This window comes from Diuraphis noxia, unplaced genomic scaffold, assembly GCF_037042655.1.
Source record: "Diuraphis noxia isolate RWA-SAM2 unplaced genomic scaffold, SU_Dnox_SAM2 contig0003, whole genome shotgun sequence".
NCBI lineage: Eukaryota > Metazoa > Arthropoda > Insecta > Hemiptera > Aphididae > Diuraphis > Diuraphis noxia.
This window is the reverse complement of record NW_028301713.1, coordinates 68453937-68467823: the sequence shown is the minus strand read 5'-3', so window position 1 is coordinate 68467823 and position 13887 is coordinate 68453937. Positions and strand designations below refer to the sequence as shown.

Genomic DNA, 13887 nt, shown 5'->3' with positions numbered 1-13887 from the left:
CATCGTAAGTATATAGGCATCATTTAAACTTAAATTTCGTAGTAAAATCGTAAAATCTCTCCAAAAAAAAATCTACTGCAATCTCATGTACAAACGTTCTAAAAATGTCATAACGTGTCAAAATAAAAATATTAAAAAATAGATTCCTAATTTTTTTTTTATGAGACCCAACAGAGGTATACACTACGCGTTGCAGAATATAATAATTATGTCGTGTGTCTTGTTTTTGTGATTTCGGGTACCATTCTCGTGTTGAAGCAGTGCAGGGTGATTGTACAGTTATAATATTTTAGTCCCGTTTTACACGAAAGACGATGACAACAACCGTAAAATATTATAGGTATAATTGAACGCCGTCGTCGGTTTTCCGGCCGAGAGAAATGTGTCACTTTTGAAGTCGTCGCCGACAATGGTACAATATTATAATATTTATTATTATGCTTATTACATCATAATTATATGATAATTTTTACATGGTGAGTGCGCTAATACGGCACACGCGCGCAGATCACATGACGCGATAACGCTAATTATTTATAATATTAATATAATAACCCGACCGCGCCCGCGTGTCACACCGAGCCGACGCCGATCGGTTGTTGTTATCTGCAGGTCGTCTATACTCTATATTATGTGTTTGACGTATTTCATACGGTACATACGCGTTGCCGGAAGACGTCTAACCCGGTCGTCGTGTTAAGTACCTACAATGTGATTTACGTTTTTAATAATAATTGACAACATACCATTATCACTATCATTATTAGATATTATAATTATGTTTGAATATAATACGCTCGTCGCAGCCGTCAATCTCCGGTGCAGGACTCGCAAGTCATTTCACGAACAAGGAATGACCCGTCTGTTACACCAGCGAACTGCAGTGGTCCGCAATAATTACGTATATATCATTATAATTATTATTTTAATATGTTGCATGTTATTATTTTAATATATATAATGACAGCTGACTGATACACTCAGGCAACCATTACCGACCGTCATATCCTCCGACTTTTGATGATGAGATCCGTTCGTATCATTCCGCGCAGTGGTCGTCTCTTAGGGCGCCGCCGACAATAATGCATAATAATATAATATCTATACGTATGTCGTATACGGTACATGGCAAACGTTACTGATTGACTTAAATAGTACGAACATGTGCATATGTGCGGTGCGCATCCTGCACGGTACCTGTGTGTGTATGTGTGTGACGGTGTAATTTCAGTTTTAAAACGTCAAATACTCCAACTCTCATGGATATATTTTATAGAAGTTCATCGATGGATTTCGACGAGTCCGACTTCTGATTCACAGTCTTCACTATATATAGCTACTGACGAAAAGAGTATCTAACCAGCTACTCTCGTGTATACATTTTTATGATGATGATGATGATGATGATGATTGATAGTTAAATAATACAAAAAAATTAAACAGTACCTAACCAGTCTTCTCCAAGATCCTCATACGTATTTAATATTATTATCAAACAATATTGTATATTAAGGATATATTCAGGACATATTAGAGATAACTTATAAGTTATACAGTAAACTAGTGACGTGCCCGGAAAAAAGTTTTTGGGGGTTTTTGCAAATCAATTATTGAAAAGTAGAACTTTTTTTAATAAACATACGATTTTTTTATATAAACATTTATGTAACCAAACAATTTCAATATTAAATCAAATTTTCTATATGCACAATTATTAACGATGTTAATCCATTTAATCTTTCTTCGCCAGTTTTGTCACGTAAATCAATCTACGAATGGAAGAAAACGAGCGTTCACTTATAGCTAGATATACTAGAATCGTAGCACCAATATACTCTGAGTAAATCTACTAAGAATCGGAAAACACTGGAGTTAAAGGTGTACACATTGGCATATCGCGAGAGACATGCTTTCAACTTCAAAATTATTTAAACATGTATAACGTGTTTAAATTTCCGATAATTTTAATCGAATTATTTTTTTTATCTTTTTGTGCAAGTTTAAAATATTATATTATATGTGGTGAGTTTATCGGTAGTCGATTTAACTGCAAATATGTGTATCGTTTATAATATGAAGTGCGATTTCGACTCGTATGGCACTATGGCGTACAGAGCTACAGACGCACCTACATTATGTTGTTATATAGGTGCACCGCACATAACACGTCATAATAATATTCGAGTCATTCCATTTACCGGGAACTCGTGAGTAAGCGAAACCATCATTATACTGCTTATAAATATACACCAAGTTAATTTTAACAGTGCACACTACACACTCAATTATTTCGAGAAGCATTGAATTTTTTCCAAGTATAAAATAACATTTTATAATCATTATGCAATTACCCAACTATGTTTTAAGGAAACAACTGAAAATTGACTACCTACATAATGATTCTACTTGTTTTAGAAATATTTTTGTTCAATATACAAGCATATAAAGTGAATACGACTGCAGTGGATATGTTTCATTATCAATTAGCTGTGTAACATTTAGGTAAGCTGATCACTATTATAGTATAAGAAGGTTTCAAAATATTATACTCAGACCATATTTCAATTTCCTGAGGAGACTATGGAGATTTTGTGGGATACTCCTTACAGTGACTTTATTCTTCACCAGATCTTTGAAAGTTTTTCGATCAGAATAATCAATTTTTTTGAAACTGAACACTCAAAATAAACAGTCTTCACATCCAATAGGTTAAGCAAATCATCGTATTTTGAATATTTTCAGCAGCTATAAAATATATGTGTATAATAACGATGCGCTTTTTATAAAGTATTAAAGTGTAAACTGTAAATATTTCAAGAGTTAGCCACTATCGAGTTCTGCGCAGAATAACTTTAATGGGCTCGACCACATGGTGGGCACGTCCACGTCAAAGACTTTGGATATTTTGACATATCAATATACAACAAAAAGCGTAGGTATACGGATTGTGATTGTTATGTTAGGACATAATATTATGGTATAGGAGGATCGCTGCGATAATCGGGAAAATGAGTACGCGACGCGACAACCAATGTAATTGCCGTGTCAGCCATATATATTATATAATGGTACCTATCTATATGTATACTACTTATGAATAATAGGATTTCGCAGGAGCGCGACGCGTTTTGTTTGGGATTTATTGTTATCTTTTTTTATTACATATAAACGTCGCGCACTATTTCAAAAAAATAAACATAAACATAAAGAAATATTAAGTAACATACAGGTTTTCGGCCGTGTGTCAGCCAAACGGTGTTGCACTACCATGCGCGCAATCGAAAAAATATATAAAACAAAAACCCACATATTACATATACGTATTGGTATAGTGGTTGTCCTTTATAATATGCTGTGGCGAGCGTATAATATGGAGCCGGAGGAGACTAGTTCGGTATGACCAAACATGGTCGGGACTGGTTGATTTAGCGCATTATCTAACCAGATATTTTATCTCGGTTTACACACACGCCCCGATGTTCCCACCCGACCGCAGAGCTGCACGGTGCACCGAGGAGGAGATATGCGTATAATATTGTTATTACGACGTGCTCCTTATTTTTTTTTATACCTTCGATCCCCCACCCCCTTTGGATTTGATCAGGTACCTTATATTATAGGTATATATATATAATAAATATAAAATAATAGAACCGAGCGCAATCGCTGTCGCATACCGCGGTACAATATTATAGTGCAGCACATATATTATAATATATATATATTACGTATATAAGTAAAAAAATTTTATATTCGCCACGCGGTATCCTCTATAATATGTGTGCATAAAACTATGTAGGATACGGACTCCGGTGACTTTGTATAATAATATAATATAAAATATAAAAACGCGGCGACGTTCGTATTATACGCGACAATAATAATATTAATAGTATTACGGTGGCGTAGATCCCCTCCCCACAACAACAATCACCATAGCAAAGATCAAAGTTCAACCAACTCGCGGTTCATCGGCCCTGCATGCAGTGCGCGCACATATTATAAAGACGATTTTTACCATATATATATATATATATATATATGTATAACAGTTACATGGGTAGGTATAGTAGGTACTCGGTAGTGAGCTATAGTATATATATACGTGAGGCGGTGACTTCAGAGTTCAGGACTTCCAAGACTTGAATGTGTGCTTCAAATATGCAGCTGGTCTTCGTCTCCTCCGGTTCATCACCACATAATATTGTATTCCGTGGTAGAGATCCGTCGTCTTCGTCGCGGCATATTTGTATAATAACTACGATATTATTCAGGGTGACGCGGAGGTTTCGTATACTTGGGCTGGTCGGAGACCTTCGGGTAAATCACCGGACCGGGCGTGTATAATAACACAATATAACAGTATCGGTTCCCTGCAGCCGGAGCACCCAAAAATCGTGAGATCGTGACGTTTGGTTTTTTTCATTTTTTTTTTTTTTTTCTAGACGAATAAAAATTAATAAACGAATTACGCCGTCCGTCTCGGTCGCCGCCGGATTAATCGAAATACTCTTTTATCGGCTGCACCACAACAGATAGGCATGCTGCCTGCACGTGATGCATCTGTGTAATATTATAATTTATAATATGGCATATTAATCGTCCGGCCGATCGGAAAATTGTCGAGACCGCGTTTTCCGTATAGCCCGTAGGTACACATCACATCGTATATTATTCTAATAGGTATGCGCTATGCGCACGTAACATACATTTTATTATCATTATCCGTCGGGCTGGACGGTCGGAGGCCATTTTATCGTAGATCTTGTACGCGGCTGCCGTACAAGACAACACGATATGTTTTACGCGATGTCCGATATTATACGGCTACAGTAATAAAGACAATAATAATAAAAACTATTATTATTTTATTTGTTAGTGTTATTACCGCCGTCATCGTCGTATATATACTCTGTGAAGGATACACTTTGTAACATAATATATCGAGAACTGTACCTAATGGATATATATGCACAAATGTGAATAGGTAAATGAATATATATGCATGAGAAACGACCACCTCAGCGCCAGACAGGCGTGATATCCAGTATATCGATATAATAATAATATTATAACGTCTGAAAAATAATAACATGATGTCGTATAGAGTCCATACTTGGTATACGACCACGCGTTTCGAAAAAATATTCAACTCGTTCGACGAAAAAAAAAATTTAATAAGTTTATTCGATGTACTTAATATTACATAATATATATATGTATATACGATATTGTTGATCAAGAGTACACATCATAAATAATAAATTATAGTTTGTGCTCGTATTAGCGTTATTTTTTTATTTTACCCTTTCTCCAATTGATGTAGAATAAATTAAATTTTTGGTTGGGAGAAGTTTTAAAATTGTAGATCATCATGAGTATATTAATATTGATCATCACGCGCACATACCTTCTATATACACATTATAATAAAATCATCAATTATATAAAAAAAAGTCAAAACAATTTCAAATAGTTGAAAAAATGTTAAAATTCCTAAAATCATTCGCATGTCTAACTTACTATTTGTAGGTAATGTATACACACCAATACGCTGCGCACAACCATGTTGGTAAATTTTTATAGGTTTTAACAATATATCGCAGTAGAATAATTGAAATTGTATGTATTATTGAGATGTATACATATATAATATATATTATGATGATGTATACGTATAAAAAATGTTCAATAAAATATCGTAATTGGGATGGTTGTAATGTGAATCAAATTTGTAATTTATATGTTGTCTGTCTATCATGATGAGCAGTTAGATAATAATAAATTACCATTTCTGCATGACACAGGTACTCCTATTTAAACCGATCGATATGCAAAATCATTAAATTCGGCATTCTCACTTTTCGTTGTTGATGATTAATAATAATTGTCAGACGATCAATACACTTCCCGTTATCATTTCAACACGACATGAACACGTTAACGCGATATTCCATGTATATTGTATATATATTATATATATGTGTATGTTGTATTATTGTACCTTGAATACTTGCAGTAATGCAGGGCTGCTGCTATAGTGTGTAGTTTTACTCGTATTTCATGATTGTTATGTTCACGTACCACGCACACCATGAAAGTCGGAATCATTTACCAGTGTAGTTTATTTGTGTTGTATTATTCGCGTGTGAGCATAATATTTCACTGTCGAGACAATATCGAATTGTGGCAACGTAATCGATCGTCGAAATAAATATAATAACTGGTACAATGGTACATAGGATAACCGTATATATAGATGCGTCGTACAGATCGTTAATATAGGGTGCAGGTCAGTCAAACGCGCAAATAGTCCCGAAAACACGTCCTTGTGGACACGACGCAAACATTCAAATTTTTAACATGCTTAATAGTTAATATAATACAGTTTTAATTTTTTGGTGAACAACCTTTTAGACGAGAGAAATGTGTCAAGTCTCTGTTATCGATGTTTCGTGTTTTTTTTTTTTTAAGAAATTCAATAGTCAATATATTATTTCAGTTATAATCAACGCGTATAAAATATACAATGAAATAATAAAACACAGGTCACAAATCACTAGATTTGTACAATTGTATATACCGACACGCTACACGCATTGTTGTAGAGAAAGAGTTGCACTGCTAGAACCCAAACCTACCCTCCAACCCACCCCATTCATCCAGCAAATAGAATTCAGGTTCAGGACATCGCGGACCACAACACTGAAACTGGTGTAGAACAAAAAATAAAAACTGTGACCTACTAATATTCAACGTAAGGTTGACATCACCGTGCGATGACGTATCCGCACAGCCATCACGCGATGCACAAAGCCGCGTGTCCGACATTTAATATCTTATTGCCTGTTTGTATGTCGCCCGTGACCACAGTCAACCGGACCACACCTGTTGATGTGCTGTTGTATAAGTGTGTACAACACGTATATTAATATTATGTATAGGTATGTAATACATTGACCAACGCCGCAGTGAAAACAAAATGTCGCGGCGCTATAGTCGTATATTATAATAATATAGACGTACCGTCGGCTACCAGTATAATATATATATACATAATGATAATAATATTATGTATGTAGGTACTATTATAAATTACACACCAGCCACCTGTTTAGAATAGTTCAGAAACGCATAAAAACGTTATCGTCACACTGCTCCGTGATGTTATATTGTTTTTTTGCCGTATGGTGAACCAGAAAAAAAGTGTATACACAATTCGGTTTATTTTATTAACTCTTTTTTTTTTTTTCGGTGCCGTTTCCAGTCGTACGCGTGCCATCCCGTTTCGACGGAATTCGGGCGTGATCTTGTGATAAACATAAATAATATTTTATTATTCTATAAATGTAAGGTGTATTGCTGGTTGGAAGCGAAAAGCAAAAAGACGTCATCAGGTGACGTCTTAAACTATATGTAAAAACACGCGGTTCGAGTCTAGCGTTTTGTCTCGTTTTTTGACGAATAAAAAGTAATACGACAATATTCCATTTTCATATACTCAACTGTTTATAACGAAGCTTCGACACGTAATACTTATTATACGAACTACGAGTGAAGATACACCACACACGATATTAAAATAATGATATGCGTAAAAGCCAAATTGAAATAATGTTGACGAGTCGGTTTCAACCGCAATGCATGCAACAGTCGTTTAAACGTCATATTATAAATCACAAATTGAACTTCCACGTATTTGGTCCAATTTTATACATGTGCATATAATATGATCATTAAAATATACTGTCCGAGACTCCGAGTGACTCAACGGCGGCAAGGTCGTCGTAAAAAAAGTGCTTACGGCAGATATTGACGGAAAGAATAATAATAATATATAATTGTTGACGGTCATACAGTAGACAGCTCACGTAAAATCGTATCGATGTTATGTAATCAAATAAATAAATCGATCGCGTGTTCATCATTATGGGTAGGTAATAATAATAATAATATAGAGCAACGAGGACACGTACAAATTATATTGATATACATAATAAAAAAAATGCGTCTAACAATACACATTAAACTACAAAATGTGAGTATTATGTAAAAACAGTATGTTATATTTTTTTGCGGAAATGAAGATTTTGTGTATATAATATAGTGTGTCCGGTGACCTTCATAATAATATATACGAAAAAAACCAAACGCGAAAGTCATACATTTTCCTAGTAAAATAAAAATTAAAAAAACCGTAATGGAAGAATTATCCGGAAATCGTAACATCGGGAGATTATAATATAACAATATTTATCGTGATATCGTATAAAATGTTACAAAAATAATCGCTAGACCTCTCTTCTTTTATCTTTATAGTATATGTGCGTCAGATTTTTAGATTATACTTATTTCGTCTTCGAGTACTTTTTATTAGTCAAAACGTTTATGTATACATATAATATGTTTCTGGTTCGTCGTTTCCGGCGCGTCGTAATTTTCAATAGTAGTTAACTAGAGAAGATCTGTACCGTACCATATTATACCAATATTGTGTCAAATAATTATTTTAACGTGTGTGATTTTACACTGATTCAAATTAAATCTCAAAAAGTGATTACAAATACTTGACGTTTGCAGACCTCGAAAACCATTAAAGCCCTTAATCGAACATCCTGTGATTTCGCACAAAACTAGGCGCTAACGTAACAATTTAATGTAGGTATACTATGTATATATTATGCTTGAAACGCTATTATAAATGCAGGTACGGTTTTTCAATATTACAATTCCGACCTTCAACCACGCCCCTAGATTTCCCGTCCGGTCCGGCGAGCCGAGACTATAATATATTATACATATATTGAGAGAGTGAGAGAGAGAGAATAAAGATCCATAGTACTGTAAGACAGGGGCATCGGAAATCTACGAGAAATAATAATGATACCTAATATAAATTACGTGTATCATATTATATTATATTAAGTACACACTGCCGTCAATAGATACATTTCTGTTTACCAACTATTATAGCTTTATGTGTACATATTATTTAATAATTATAAGTTATAACTTATCATAAGTGACAAATTTAGATCGGTAATTGTGCAGTAAACTAAAATGTACCAACAGCTCATTGTCCGTAGATGTATGGTTGTACTAGGTAGGTTGTACATTATAATATTATACGATGTATTTTTTCGACCAATCGTCTTCGAAGTACCTAATAGAAGAATAAAATATAATTTGAAATGTCAAAATCGGAATATCGTCAACAATTATTTCAAAGAAAAATAGGGGTGCTTTTTAAAAAAAGCCCACAATTTGTTAATTGTTTAGTTATAAAGTCTTATGACCAGGGATTAAGCATTGTGCGTCTATCCCCTTCCCATCTCACGTATAAATATAACATATTATTTAATATAATTGTTCAGTACATATTGATTTAAAGTAAAAACTAATTATCTAATGTATATAATATGGTCTAAATTAATATGCTTCGTAATTTTAGGTTTAAGAGCTGACGATCTGCTCACATATCTCTATACCTATCATCAAAAATACTTAATTTCGTCTTTAATACAAGTTTAAACAACACATTGCCATAGAACCCACGAATAATATGATTGGCGCCTTTTATAGTTAATGATCGATATGAAGAAATTGTTTTACGTTTGCACGCTTATTCGAACTATTCCGTTTTGCATTCGCACTGCCTTGCACACGTTCAGTGTGGCAAATTTGCGTTCAGTCGAACCAATTTTCGTAAATTAAAAATATATATTGTGACATTATGTCTATAGGTAAAAACAATATAGGTACTTATCCGAGTTTGAAAATCAGTTTTATATGATATTTTGATTTTTAAGAGAATTTAGAGTTTTTAAATCGTAACGAATAAATCGGTCATACTATATATACATCATTCACAACTCACTTAAAAATTGAGCAATCGTAAAAAACCAATCCATAAAAATCCGTAATAGGTACAACCGCGAATAGTCTTATCTTATAGTTGTATAGTGTTATTTGACTAACTTTTCACAGCAGTTGCGCCTATATATTATATACATAATGATATTATATTCATATACATATATATCAGTATATGGACGTGTGTACCGCTATATCATAATATGCGTATTTATATAATGATAGAGACGAAGAAGACCACACGCCCGGCGTGTCAGATCGTTACCATTTCGACCGCACCCCGTATTTATTTTATTATATACGTTTTTTTTCTCCTAACGACCGACCCTCCCCCGTCTACCACACTGTGATATTGGCCACGTTACGACAGTGTTATTATTATTATTATTATTATGTTATTGTCGGACAGTACCTATGTAATCTTTTTTTTTCCATACTTTATTCCACCGTCCTTCTGTATAGTCACTAGACAGCAGACACGATCCAAACGAACAGCCGGAATATACATCGGTGTATATACCTACATATAGGGCCAGAGTTACCCCGCACGTCGTCTTCTCCGTACCAACACCATAATATTACTGTATATTATGTACTCTGTCGTAGGTATTATTATTATTTTTATTATTATTATTACTCTAATATTATTGTTATAGCTATATCACTTTGATACTGCTACTATAAATTGCTGGTGCGCACTATGCCCTTACTATATAGGTACTACCGCGGTAACAATAATAATAATAACGATAATACCCGTCGGTCGTCGAGACGGCTCCTGTAGGCGACAGTACATCATATATTTATTACATATACATGCGATAAAATTAAACGCAAATGGCCACCGCCGTTATGTAATTGCAGCGTAGGCCGTACAGGTACATCGCCGTCGTAACCGCCCCCGTTCGGACCGGTCGCGCGACGCTGACCTTACCGTGGGAACGAGAAAAGGACGGTCCGTGTCTCCCGATTTCGGCGGGAAATGTTTCACTACGAACCTATACATCATATTATTAAGTTTTAAACATAAAACTAATAGGGAAATCGTATACGCGTTGCGGGAATTCAGAAAAAAGAAAGAAAGAAAAAACGCTTAGGTAGTAAGAATTAAAAATTGAAGAAGTCTCTCCCATTCGTCGTAGATCTAACTGGATCGAAAGAACGCAGTTATCGGGCTTAAAATTGGTAATTTTTGTGAAAAAACCAAAAAGAACGTCATATGCCAAAAGATCGCACCCATTTTCTTATCTTTGTCGTTTTCCGGCACACCGATAACGTAATATTTGGAACGCGAACCATACGATTCATCGACCATTTAAAGGCGCCACGCATATAATAGTGGCCCACCTATCTCGATTGTGTCGCGTTTCTCGACTATTGTAATAATATTGTGTATCTTGTGACTAACGAGCTTTGCGATACAAAATACATAGGTATATAATACTTGCGTTTATCCTACCGTCGAGAATATTGTGCGTGTCACTATTGAAATCGTTTTGTCAAATATTAAGTAGATCGTATTATTGATATAGATGTCTGAGGGTTTTATTTTTCGTAACGAAGCAACGTTTTTTATTGCGTAAAATTCGTGTTGATCGATAAATGTGCGTACAATAAGACAATTTAACAAAAATCGATATCAATATTTTATATAACAAATGTATTATAATTTTTTAGCGTTAATTATTTACGCAAGACCTATACATTTCAGAAATGTGATTTCAGTGTGTGTTAGTGTTTTAGAAAAAAAAAATGGTATTCATAAAATTTAATTGCCATTTTTTTAAAGCAATATTACATTATTATTATTAATATCCAAATCCCAGACATTCAAACTGTTTAAACAATCGATAAATAATATATTCCAACATGCAGTTGTAGTCATTTGGTTATATAATAACATACATCTAATATAGACGCTGATATTATAATATTATATTAAACAGTTGAAACGTAAACATTTTTTTTAATTTACTAATTTAATGCTTTTTTATTAGCAATTTGTTGCTAACCATTTTTCGTACACTTCAACTATATAAATATTCGTTCGTGTCTTGATAAAACCTAATCACATACTGTCTGCGGGGGTCAGTAACTTGTTCACAGATGAAATAAAAGGAGGTAAAAATAACGTCACGTTTTATCGTGTGGATAATAATCCGAAAGCCCTGAGGAACAACTGTGTCAGTATTTAATAATAATAATAAAAAAACATTTATCGAAATATATTTAGGGTCAATGTGATTAGGTATATAGATTTTCATATCACTAAAATACCATACACCAACTCGTGTAAATTTAGTAAAACGATTAAATTTTGTATTTTACATGAATGATTAATATGTTTTTTTGTATAATATTATATATTTAACACATTTCAACCGGAATTAATATATTTACTTTTCCTGGTAACATATTTTCATACCTTTTAGTTTAAATGATAATTTTATTCTAGGTATACCCACAAATTAATAGGTTTTTAAAATGGTATATTCTTAACAGTAAAATTGAGTTTGTAGAAAAACATGTGTAAATACAATAGCCAAACTTTAATTTAAAAAAAAAAAGTGATTCTTATTTAATATCTTATCAAAAGACTTACGTAAACTCTTTGGAGTATGCAGACATGTGACAGAATTGTAGGTGTATACAATATATAGCGAGACATGCGCTCTTTTCCAAACAAAGATAACGATATTTCCGAAAAGTAAACATTTTTTTTTTTCTTTTATCATTATAACTTAAAACTTAGACGTATAACTGTATCAGGACTATGAAATAGGTATTAAAGAACCAATATCGAAATACAATATTGACAATGAATTGGTAAATTTAAAGGCGTATACACGTAATAAAATACTACGCAGTGAATATTATATGATATTCTTATAAGATAAAATTATTATTTGTATTAATATAAAACAGCATAATACCATAACACCATATTATATATCAGAATGATCATAAACGTGCATAATATACTAAAGTATAGTATTCATATTGATTCGATTATTATACATACACCCACGGGAGGATTATGTATAATATATTACACGTTTGTATACTCAGACGCGAAATCATCATCCGCTGACATTGGGGTGTGTTCTATGACTAGGGATGGACTTCTTATCCGAACGTGTATAATATAATATTCCTATATATATCGAAGTGAATATCTATAATATATATATTACATACTAGTATATTATAAACCACCCTCGAAGGGCACGTTATCATGAGCGAAAACTAAAACCTACCTGAGCGACGTTGATCCTCAATAAGTCCCTGGCGGGATTAGAAATAGCTGCGATGCACACCCGCGGTTACGGTAATATTATATGGATTGGTGGCGGCGGTCGTCAACAATCCACGGTCGGCCGCCAAATCTGAATCATTACTTGCTGTACCACGAAAACGCGACCAAACGAAAATCGATGCAGTACAATTTATAATACTAGGGATTTACGTAATTTTTTGACGATCGAACAAAATTTCGCTTTTTTTGTTTTTTTACAACACTATCGCGATGCACTGTTGGGAGAAATTACCCGCCGGCGGCGGAACTGGCCGATTAGACCTAGACCAAGTGCATCCGACGGGGGGTGGTCGTGATGAAGGGATGGGTTCAAAAAATAAAACCGTAAAACACGCGTGTCCGACGGGCGCAACGTCACGGGTAGTACTGCGTGCAGTATTGCGGCGGACTCTTTGATACCACGGCGGCGAACCCCCCACCGTGAATCTCCGCCGCCGTTGCCACCGGTTCACCTGGCCTCTCGCCGCAGACCGTATGTCTGCCGCGCGCGCGCTCCCAGTATCAGGTACAAGCTTACTGCAGGTATAACCGTGTTTTTATGACCACGTTATCACGCATTTCGTCACTGCCACAAATTACGAGGGCTACCGTATCGTCATTATGGATTGGCAGATTTTATAACAATATATCAACGGACTTGCTGTCACCTAACTGAATAATACATATATTGGACATTCGTTCAACTCTCCACGCGCGAT

General features: G+C 34.4%; 1 protein-coding gene across 1 annotated transcript in view; it reads right to left on the bottom strand.

Moving 5' to 3' along the window:
• Positions 1-13570, bottom strand: part of pot (zona pellucida domain protein papillote) — a 53829-nt gene extending 40259 nt beyond the window's left edge. The window contains exon 1 of the mRNA XM_015519638.2: positions 13131-13570. The gene's annotated coding sequence lies outside the window, so the exon portion shown is untranslated. The remainder of the gene's footprint in view (positions 1-13130) is intronic.
• Between the last annotated feature and the right edge of the window lie 317 nt (positions 13571-13887).